Raw genomic sequence first — 10,692 nt, 5'->3', positions numbered from 1 at the left:
GTTCTAGTAGAACTAGTTCTACATGTACTACTAGTATGTACAAGCAGTACATACTAGTAGTATTAGCACTAGTCTTAAAAGTACTAATTCTACTAGTTGTACATACTAGTACTAATAGTACTTACTAGTATGCACTACAAGTATGTACTAGAATACATACTTGGAGTATTAGTAGTAGTAGTAGGAGTATGTACTAGTATTGCTAGTATTACTAGTAATACCTACTACTACGAGTAATACTAGGAGTACTAGTACTACTGCGAGTAGTACTAGAAGTACTTGTACTACTACGTCTAGTGGTAGTACTACAACTACTGATAGTAGTAGTAGTAGTATGTACTAGGACAACTACTACTTGTAGTAGTACTAGTAGTATGTACTAGTAGTACTTGTAGGGTAGACAAGTAGTAAATACTAATATATACTACCCGTACTAGTACATTAAATTACTTTTATTATTACTACTGCTAGTACTAGTATTAGTAATACTATTATGTACTAGTAGTATGTACTACTAGTACTAGCACGACTAGTATATACTAGTACTAGTAGTGTTACTATTACTAGTATGTATTAGTAGTGCTAATATTACTAGTAATACTTACTACTATGAGTAGTACTAGTAGTACTTGTACAACTACGAGTAGTACTAGAAGTACAAGTAGTACATACACTACTAGTTGTACTAGTTCTACATGTACTACTAGTATGTATTGTGAGTACATACTTGTAGTATTAGTGCTAATACTAGTAGTATTAGTATTAGTACTAGTAGTATTAGTACTAGTAGTATTAGTACTAGTACTAGTAGTATTAGTACTAGTACTAGTACTAGTAGTATTAGTACTAGTACTAGTACTAGTAGTATTAGTACTAGTACTAGTAGTAGTAGTATTAGTACTTGTAATAGAAGTATTAATTCTAATAGTAGTACATACAGTACTAATAGTATATACTAGTATGTACTAGAATACATACTTGGAGTATTAGTAGTACATACTAGTATGTAGTAGTAGTAGTAGTAGTATATACTAGTAGTGCCAATATTACCAGTAGTACTTACTACTACTCTAGTAGTACTTTTACTACTACGAGTAGTCATGGTAATACTTGTACTACTACTAGTAGTACGAGTACAACAACTACCGGTAGTAGTAGTACATGTACAAGTAGTAGTACTAGTAGTATGTACTAATACAACTACTACTAGTACATATTATTAGTACATACCAGTAGTACTACTAGTATAGAAAAGTAGTACATACTAATATATACTACCCGTACTAGTAAATAATATTACTACAACTAGAACTACTACTAGTACTAGCACGACTAGCACTAGTAGTACTATTATGTACTATGAGTATGAACTGCTAGCACTAGCAAGACTAGTATGTACTAGTACTAGTAGTTTGACTAGTACTAGTATGTACTAGTAGTGCAAGTATTACTAGTAGTACTTACTACTACGTGGGTACAAGTAGTACTTGTACTACTAGTAGTACTTGTACTACTACGAGTAGTACCAGTAGTACTAATAGTACATACTACTACTAGTAGTACTAGTAGAACTTGTTCTACATGTACTACGAGTATGTACTGACAGTACATACTAGTAGTATTAGTATTAATACTAGTAGTATTAGTACTAGTACTAGAAGTACTAATTTTACTAGTAGTACATACTAGTTTTAATAGTACTTACTAGTATTTATTACAAGTATGTACTAGAATACTTACTTTGAGTATTAGTAGTACATACTAGTATGTACTAGTAATAGTAGTAGTAGTATGTACTAGTCGTGCTAGTATTACTAGTAGTACTTACTACTACGAGTAGTACTTGTAGTACGTGTACTACTACGAGTAGTACGAGTACTATAACTACTGGTAGTTATAGTACATGTACTAGTAGTAGTACTAGTAGTGTGTACTAGTACAACTACAACTTATATGTATTATTAGTACATACTAGTAGTACTAGTACCATAGACAAGTAGTACATATTAATATATACTACCCGTACTAGTACATGAGATTACTACAACTAGTACTACTGCTAGTACTAGTATTACTAGTAGTACATACTAGTATTACTATTACGAGTAGTGTTACTAGTACTAGTATTTACTGATAGTGCTAGTATTACTAGTAGTACTTACTACTTTGTGTAATACTAGTAGTACTTGTAGAACTACGAGTATTACTAGTAGTTCTTGTACTACTACGAGTAGTACGAGTATTACTAGTAGTACATACTACTAATAATAGTACTAGTAGAACTTTTTCTACATGTACTACTAGTATGTACTAGAAGTACATACTAGTAGTATTAGTACTAATACTAGTAGTATTAGTACTGGTACTAGAAGTTCTAATTCTACTAGTAGTACGTACTAGTACTAGTAGTACTTATTAGTACGTACAACAAATATGTACTAGAATACAAACTTGGAGTATTAGTAGTACATACTAGTATGTAATAGTAGTAGTATATACTAGTAGTGCTAGTATTACCAGTACTACTTACTACTACGAGTCATGCTTGTAGTACTTGCACTACTACGAGTAGTACTAGTAGTACTTACTAGTACTAATGGTATCTACTAGTATGTACTACAAGTGTGTACTACAATACATACTTGGAGTATTAGTAGTACATACTAATATGTACTAGTAGTAGTAGTAGTAGTAGTATGTACTAGTAGTGCTAGTATTACTAGTAGTACTTACTACTACAAATAGTACTAGTAGTACTTGTACTACTACGAGTAGTACTAGTAGTACTTGTACTACTACGAGTAGTACTAGTAGTACTAGTACTGCTACGAGTAGTACGAGTACTACAACTACTGGTAGTTGTAGTATTAGTAGTATGTAAGAGTACAACTACTACTAGTACATATTATTAGATTATACTAGTAGTACTAAGAGTATAGACAAGTAGTACATACTAATATATACTACCCGTACTAAGACATAATATAACTACTACTAGTATTACTACTAGTACATACTAGTATGTACTACTAGTACTAGTATAAGTAGTACTATTAGGTACTAGTAGTATGTACTAGTGATACTAGCACTACTGATACATATTAGTATTCGTACTATTACTAGTACTAGTATGTACTAGTGGTTTTAATATTACTAGTAGTACTTACTACTACAAGTAGTACTAGTAGTACTTGTACTATTACGAGTAGTACTAGTAGTATTAGTATTAATACTAATAGTATTAGTATTAATGCTAGTAGTATTAGTTTTAATACTAAAAGTACTACATCTACTAGTAATACATACTAGTACTAATAGTACTTACTAGTATTTATTAAATGTATGTACTAGAACTCATACTTGGAGTATTAGTACTACACACTAGTAGTATGTACTAGTTGTAATTGTATTATGTTCTAGTTGTAATTGTACTTCTACAAGTAGTATTAGTAGTACTTGTACTATTACGAGAAGTACTAAGAGTACTTGTACTACAATAAGTAGTACTAGAGATACTGGTACTACTACGAGTAGTACGAGTACTATAACTACTGGTAGTAGTAGTACATGTATTAGTAGTAGTACTAGTAGTATGTACTAGTTCAACTACTACTAGTACTTATAATTAGTACATACGAGTAGTACTAGTAGTATAGACAAGTAGTACATCCTAATATATACTACCCGTACTAGTACATAATATTACTACTACAAGTACTACTGCTAGTACTAATATTACTATTAGTACATACAAGTATGTACTATTGGTACTAGTATTAGTAGTGTTACTAGTACTAGTATGTACTAGTAGTACTTGTATTACTAGTAGTACTAACTAATACGAGTAGCACTTGTACTACTACGAGTAGTACGAGTATTACTAGTAGTACATTCTACTTCTATAATACTAGTAGAACTAGTTCTACATGTACTAATAGTACATACTAGTACTGATAGGACTTACTAGTATGTACTACAAGTATGTACTAGAATACATACTTGGAGTATTACTAGTACATACTAGTATGTACTAGTAGTAGTAGTAGTAGTAGTATGTACTACTAGTGCTAGTATTACTAGTAGTACTTACTACAACTAGTAGTACTAGTAGTACTTGTACTACTACGAGTAGTACTAGTAGTACTTGCACTACTACGAGTAGTATTAGTAGTACTTGTACTGCAACGAGTGGTACTAGTAGTACTTGTACTTCTACGAGTAGTACCAGTTGTATTACATGTAGAACTAGTTCTACTAGTTCTACATGTAATACTAATATGTACTAGCAGTACATACTAGTAGTACATATTAGTACTAATACTACTTACTAGTATGTATTACAAGTGCGTTTTAGAATACATACTTGGAGTATTAGTAGTACATACTATTATGTACTAGTAGTAGTAGTAGTAGTATGTACAAGTAGTGTTGGTATTACTAGTAGTACTTACTACTACGAGTAGTACTGGTAGTATCTATACTACTACGAGTAGTATGAGTACTACAACTACTGGTAGTAGTAGTCCATGTAGTAGTAGTAGTACTAGTAGTATGTACTAGTACAACTACTACTAGTACATATTATTAGTACATACTAGTAGTACTAGTAGTATATACAAGTAGTACATACTAATATATACAACCCGTACTCGAACATAATATTACTATTACTAGTACTACTGCTAGTACTAGTTTTACTAGTAGTATATACTAATATGTACTACTAGTACTAGTATTAGTAGTAGTACTATTATGTATTAGTAGTATGTACTAGTAGTATGTACTACTAGTACTAGCACTAGTAGTACTAGTAGTGTTACTAGTACTAGTAGTGTAACTATTACTAGTATGTACTAGTAAGGCTAGTATTACTAGTATGACCTACTATCACGAGTAGTACGAGTATTACTAGTAGTACATACTACTTCTAGTAGAACTAGTTCTACATGTACTAGTAGAATGTACTAGCAGTACATACAAGTAGTATTAGTATTAATATTAGTAGTAATAGTACTTGTATTAGAAGTACTAATTCTACTAGTAGTACATACTGGTACTTATAGTACTTACTAGTTCGAACTACAAGTATGTACTAGAATACATACTTGGAGTATTAGTAGTACATACTAATATGTAGTAGTAGTAGTAGTAGTAGTATGTGCTAATAGTGCTAGTGGTACTAGTAGTATAGACAAGTAGTACATATTAATATATACTACCCGTACTAGTACATAATATTACTACTACTATTAGTACTACTGCTAGTACTAGTATTACTAATTGTACATACTAGTATGTACTACTAGTAGTAGTACTAGTAGTGCTAATATGTTTTAGTAGTATATACTACTAGTACTAACACAACTAGTACATATTAGTATTAATAGTGTTACTAGTACTAGTAACACTACTAGTACAAGTATGTACTAGTAGTGCTAGTATTACTAGTAATACTAGCTAGTACGAGTAGTACTAGTAGTACTTATACTACTACGAGTAGTACTAGTAGTACTTGTATTACAACGAGTAGTACGAGTATTACTAATGGTACATACTACTACTAGTAGTACTAGTTGAACAAGTTCTACATGTACTATTAGTATGTACTAGCAGTATATACTAGTAGTATTAGTACTAATACTAGTAGTATTAATATTAATACTACTAGTATTAATACTAGAACTCGCAGTACTAATTCTACTAGTAGTACATACTAGTACTAATATTACTTACTAGTATATACTACAAGTATGTACTAGAATTCATACTTGGATTATTAATAGTACATACTAGTATGTACTAATAGTAGTAGTTGTTGTATGTACTAGTAGTGCGAGTATTACTAGTAGTACTTACTACTACGAGTAGTACTAGTATTACCTGTACTACTACGAGTAGTACTAGTAGTACTGGTACTACTACGAGTAGTACGAGTACTACAACTACTGGTAGTAGTAGTACATGTAGTAATAGTCGTACCAGTAGTATGTACTAGTAGAACTACTACAAGTACATATTATTAGTACATATTAGTCGTACTAGTAGTATAGATAAGTAGTACATACTAATATATACTACCTGTACTAGTACATAATATTACTACTACTAATACTACTGCTAATACTTGCATTACTTGTAGTACATACTAGTATGTACGTCTAGTACTAGTATTAAGAGTACTATTATGTACTAGTAGTATGTACTAGTAGTACTAGCACTACTAGTATAAACTACTACTAGTAGTATTACTAGTACTAGTTTGTACTAGTTGTGCTCGTATTACTAGTAGTACTTACTTTTACGAGTAGTACGAGTATTACTAGTAGTACATACTACTTCTAGTAGAACTAGTTCTACATGTACCACTAATATGTACTAGCAGTACATAAAAGAAGTATTAGTAGTAATACTAGTAGTATTAGTACTTGTATTAGAAGTACTAATTCTACTAGTAGTACATACTGGTACTAATAGTACTTACTAGTATGTACGACAAGTATGTACTAGAATACATACTTGGAGTATTAGTAGTACATACTAGTATGTACTAGTAGTAGTAGTATGTACTAGTAATACTAGTACTAGTTACTACTACGAGTAGTACTTGTACTAGTACGAGTAGTACTAGTAGTACGTATACTACTACGAGTAGTACGAGTACTACAACTACTGGAAGTAGTAGTACATGTACTAGTAGTAGTACTATTAGTTGTACACGTACAACTACTACTAGAACATATTTTTAATACATACTAGTAGTACTAATAGTATAGACAAGTAGTACATACTAATATATACTACCCGTACTAATACATAATATTGCTACTACTAGTACTACTCCTGGTACTAGTATTACTAGTGGTACATACTAGTATTCAGTACTCGTACTAAGATTAGTAGTACTAATGTGTACTAGTAGTATGTAATACTAGTACTGGCACCACTAGTACATACTAATTCTAGTAGTCTTTCTAGAACTGGTATGTACTAGTAGTGCTAGTATTACTAGTAGTACTTACTACTACGAGTAGTACTTACTACTATGAGTAGTACTAGTAGAACTTGTTGTACTACTAGTAGTACTAGTAATACTACGTGTAGTACGGGTATTACTAGTAGTACATACTACCATTAGTAGTACGAGTACAACTAGTTCTACATGTACTACTAGTATGTACTAGCAGTACATACAAGTAGTATTAGTACTAATACTAGTAGTATTTGTACTAGAAGTACTAATACTAATAGTATCGGTAATAATAGTATTAGAAGTACTAATACTAATAGTATCAGTAATAATATTAGTACTAGTACTAATAGTACTTACTAGTATGTACTACAACTATGTACTAGAATTAATACTTGGAGTATTAGTAGTACATACTAGTATGTACTAATAGTAGTAATAGTAGTATGTACTAGTGTGCTAGTATTACTAGTAGTACTTACTACTACGAGTAGTACTAGTAGTACTTGTGTTATTACGAGTAGTACTAGTAGTACATGTACTACTACGAGAAATACATGTACTAAACCTACTGGAAGTAGTAGTACATGTACTAGTAGTATGTACTAGTATAACTACTACTAGTATAGATTATTATTAATTATTAGTAGTACTAATAGTATAGACAAGTAGTACATACTAATATATACTACTCGTACTAAGACATAATAGAACTACTACTAGTTTTACTAGTAGTACATACTAGTATGTACTACTAGTACTAGTATTAGTAGTACTATTATGTACTAGTTGTATGTACTATTAGTACTAGCACTACTAGTACATACTTGTACTATTAGTTTTACTAGTACTAGTATGTACTAGTAGTGCTAGTAGTACTAGTAGTACTTACTACTACGAGTAGTACTAGTAGTACTTGTACTACTACGAGTAGTACCTGTATTACATACTACTAGTAGTACTAGTAGAACTAGTTCTACATGTACTACTAGTATGTGCTAGAAGTACATACTAGTAGTATTAGTACTAATACTGGTAGTATTAGTACTAATATTAGTAGTATTAGTACTAGTACTAAAAGTACTAAATCTACAAGTAGTACATACTTGTAATACTAATTGTACTTGCTACAACGAGTAGTACTTGTACTACTACGAGTAGTACTTGTACTACAAGTACTGGTAGTAGTAGTAGTAAGTACTACTAGTAATATTAGCACTACTAGTACATACTAGTACTAGTAACACTACTAGTACTAGTACTAGTATGTACTAGTAGTGTTAGTACTAGTAGTACACACTATTAGTACATAATAGTACTGCTAATACTAGTACTAGTAGTACATACTAGTAAGTACTACTAGTAATACTAGTACTAGCAGCAGTACTAGTAGTAGTAATATTATGTACTAGTACGGGTAGTATATATTAGTATATACAACTTGTGTATACTACTAGTACTACTAATATGTACTAATAATGTTTTAGTAGTAGTTGTATTAGTACATACTACAAATACATGTACTACTACTACTAGTAGTTGTAGTACTTATACAACTATGAGTAGTACTAGTAGTACTTGTACTACTACGAGTATTACTAATAGTACATACTACTACTAGTAGTACGAGTATTACTAGTTGTACAAACTACTACTAGTAGATCTAGTTCTACATGTACTACTAGTATATACATGATGTTCATACTGTTACTGGTAGTAGTGGTACATGTACTAGTAGTAGTACTAGTAGTATGTACTAGTACAACTACTACTAGTACATATAGTTGACACATACTAGTAGTACTAGTAGTATAGACAAGTAGTACATACTAATATATACTGCCCATAGTAGTACATAATATTACTACTACTAGTACTACTGCTAGTACGAGTGTTATTAGTAATACATACTAGTATGTACTACTAATATTAGTATTAGTAGTACTATTATGTACTAGTAGTATGTACTACTAGTACTAGCATTACTAATGCATACTAGTAATAGTAATGTTACTAGTACTAGTATGTACTAGTATTACTTGTTACTACGAGTAGTACTAGTAGTACTTGTACTACAACGAGTAGTACTGGTAGTACTTGTAATACTACCAGTAGTACTGGTAGTACTTGTACTACAACGAGTAGTACTCGTAGTACTTGTACTACTACGAGTAATACTCGTAGTACTTGTACCACAACGAGAAGTACTAGTAGTACATGTACTACTACGAGTAATACGAGTATTACTAGTAGTACATACTACTATTAGTAGTACTAGTAAAACTGGTTCTGCATAAAACTTGTACTACTGCGAGTAGTACGAGTATTACTAGTCGTACATACTACTACTAGTAGTATTAGTTGAACTAGTTGTACATGTAATACTAGTATGTACTGCTTGTACATACTAGTAGTATTAGTACTAATACTAGTAGTATTTGTACTAGTACTTAAAGTACTAATTCTACTAGTAGTACATATACTAATAGGACTTACTAGTATGTACTACAATTGTGTATTAGAATACATACTTGGAGTATTAGTAGTACTACGAGTAGTACTGGTAGTACTGGTACAACTACGAGTAGTACAAGTAGTACTTGTACTACTATGAGTAGTACGAGTATAACAACCACTGGTAGTAGTAGCACATGTACTAATAGTAGTACTAGTAGTATGTACTAGTAGAACTACTACTAGTACATGATATTTGTAGTAGTACTTGTACTACAACGAGTAGTACGAGTGTTTTTAGTAGTACCTACTACAAGTAGTAGTACTTGTAGAACTAGTTCTACATATACTACTAGTATGTACTGCTAGTACATACTAGTAGTATTAGTACTAATACTAGTAGTATTAGTATTAGTACTAGATGTACTAACTCTACTAGTAGTACATACTAGTACTAATAGTACTTATCAGTATGTAGTACAAGTAAGTACTAGAATACATACTTGGAGTATTAGTAGTATGTACTACTAGTACTGACACTACAAGTACATACTAATGCCAATAGTGTTACTAGTATTAGTAGTACTTATTACTACAAGTATTACTAGTAGTACTTGTACTACTACGAGTAGTACTAGTAGTACGAGTACTACTACGAGTAGTACGAGTATTACTAGTAGAACATACTACTATTAGTAGTACTTGTAGAACTAGTTCTACATGTATTACTAGTATGTACTAGCAGTTCATACTAGTAGAATTAGTATTAATAACAGTAGTATTAGTACTAGTACTAGAAGTACTATATCTACTAGTAGTACATACTACTACAAATAGTACTTGCTAGTATGTACTACAAGTATGTACTAGAATACGTACATGGAGTAATAGCAGTACAAACTAGTATGTACTTGTAGTAGTATGTACTAATAGTGCTTGTATTACTAGTAGTACTTACTACTACGAGTAGTATTAGTAGTACTTGTACTACGACAAGTAGTACTGGTAGTACTGGTATTTCTACGAGTAATACGAGTACTACAACTATTGGTAGTAGTAGTAATAGTACTTGTACTAGTAGTAGTAGTAGTATGTAGTAATACAATTACTACTAGTACATATTATTAGTACATACTAGTAGTACCAGTAGTATTAGTACTAATACTAGTAGCATTAGTATTAGTAGTAGAACTATTAATTCTATTAGTAGTACATACTAGTACTAAAAGTACTTACTAGTATGCACTACAAGTATGTACTAGAATACGAAC

The sequence above is a fragment of the Amborella trichopoda genome, chromosome 8 (assembly GCF_054954075.1).
Source record: "Amborella trichopoda isolate Santa Cruz 75 chromosome 8, AtrichopodaSantaCruz75HAP2 v2.0, whole genome shotgun sequence".
NCBI classification, from domain to species: domain Eukaryota; kingdom Viridiplantae; phylum Streptophyta; class Magnoliopsida; order Amborellales; family Amborellaceae; genus Amborella; species Amborella trichopoda.
Note: the sequence above shows the minus strand (reverse complement) of the source record.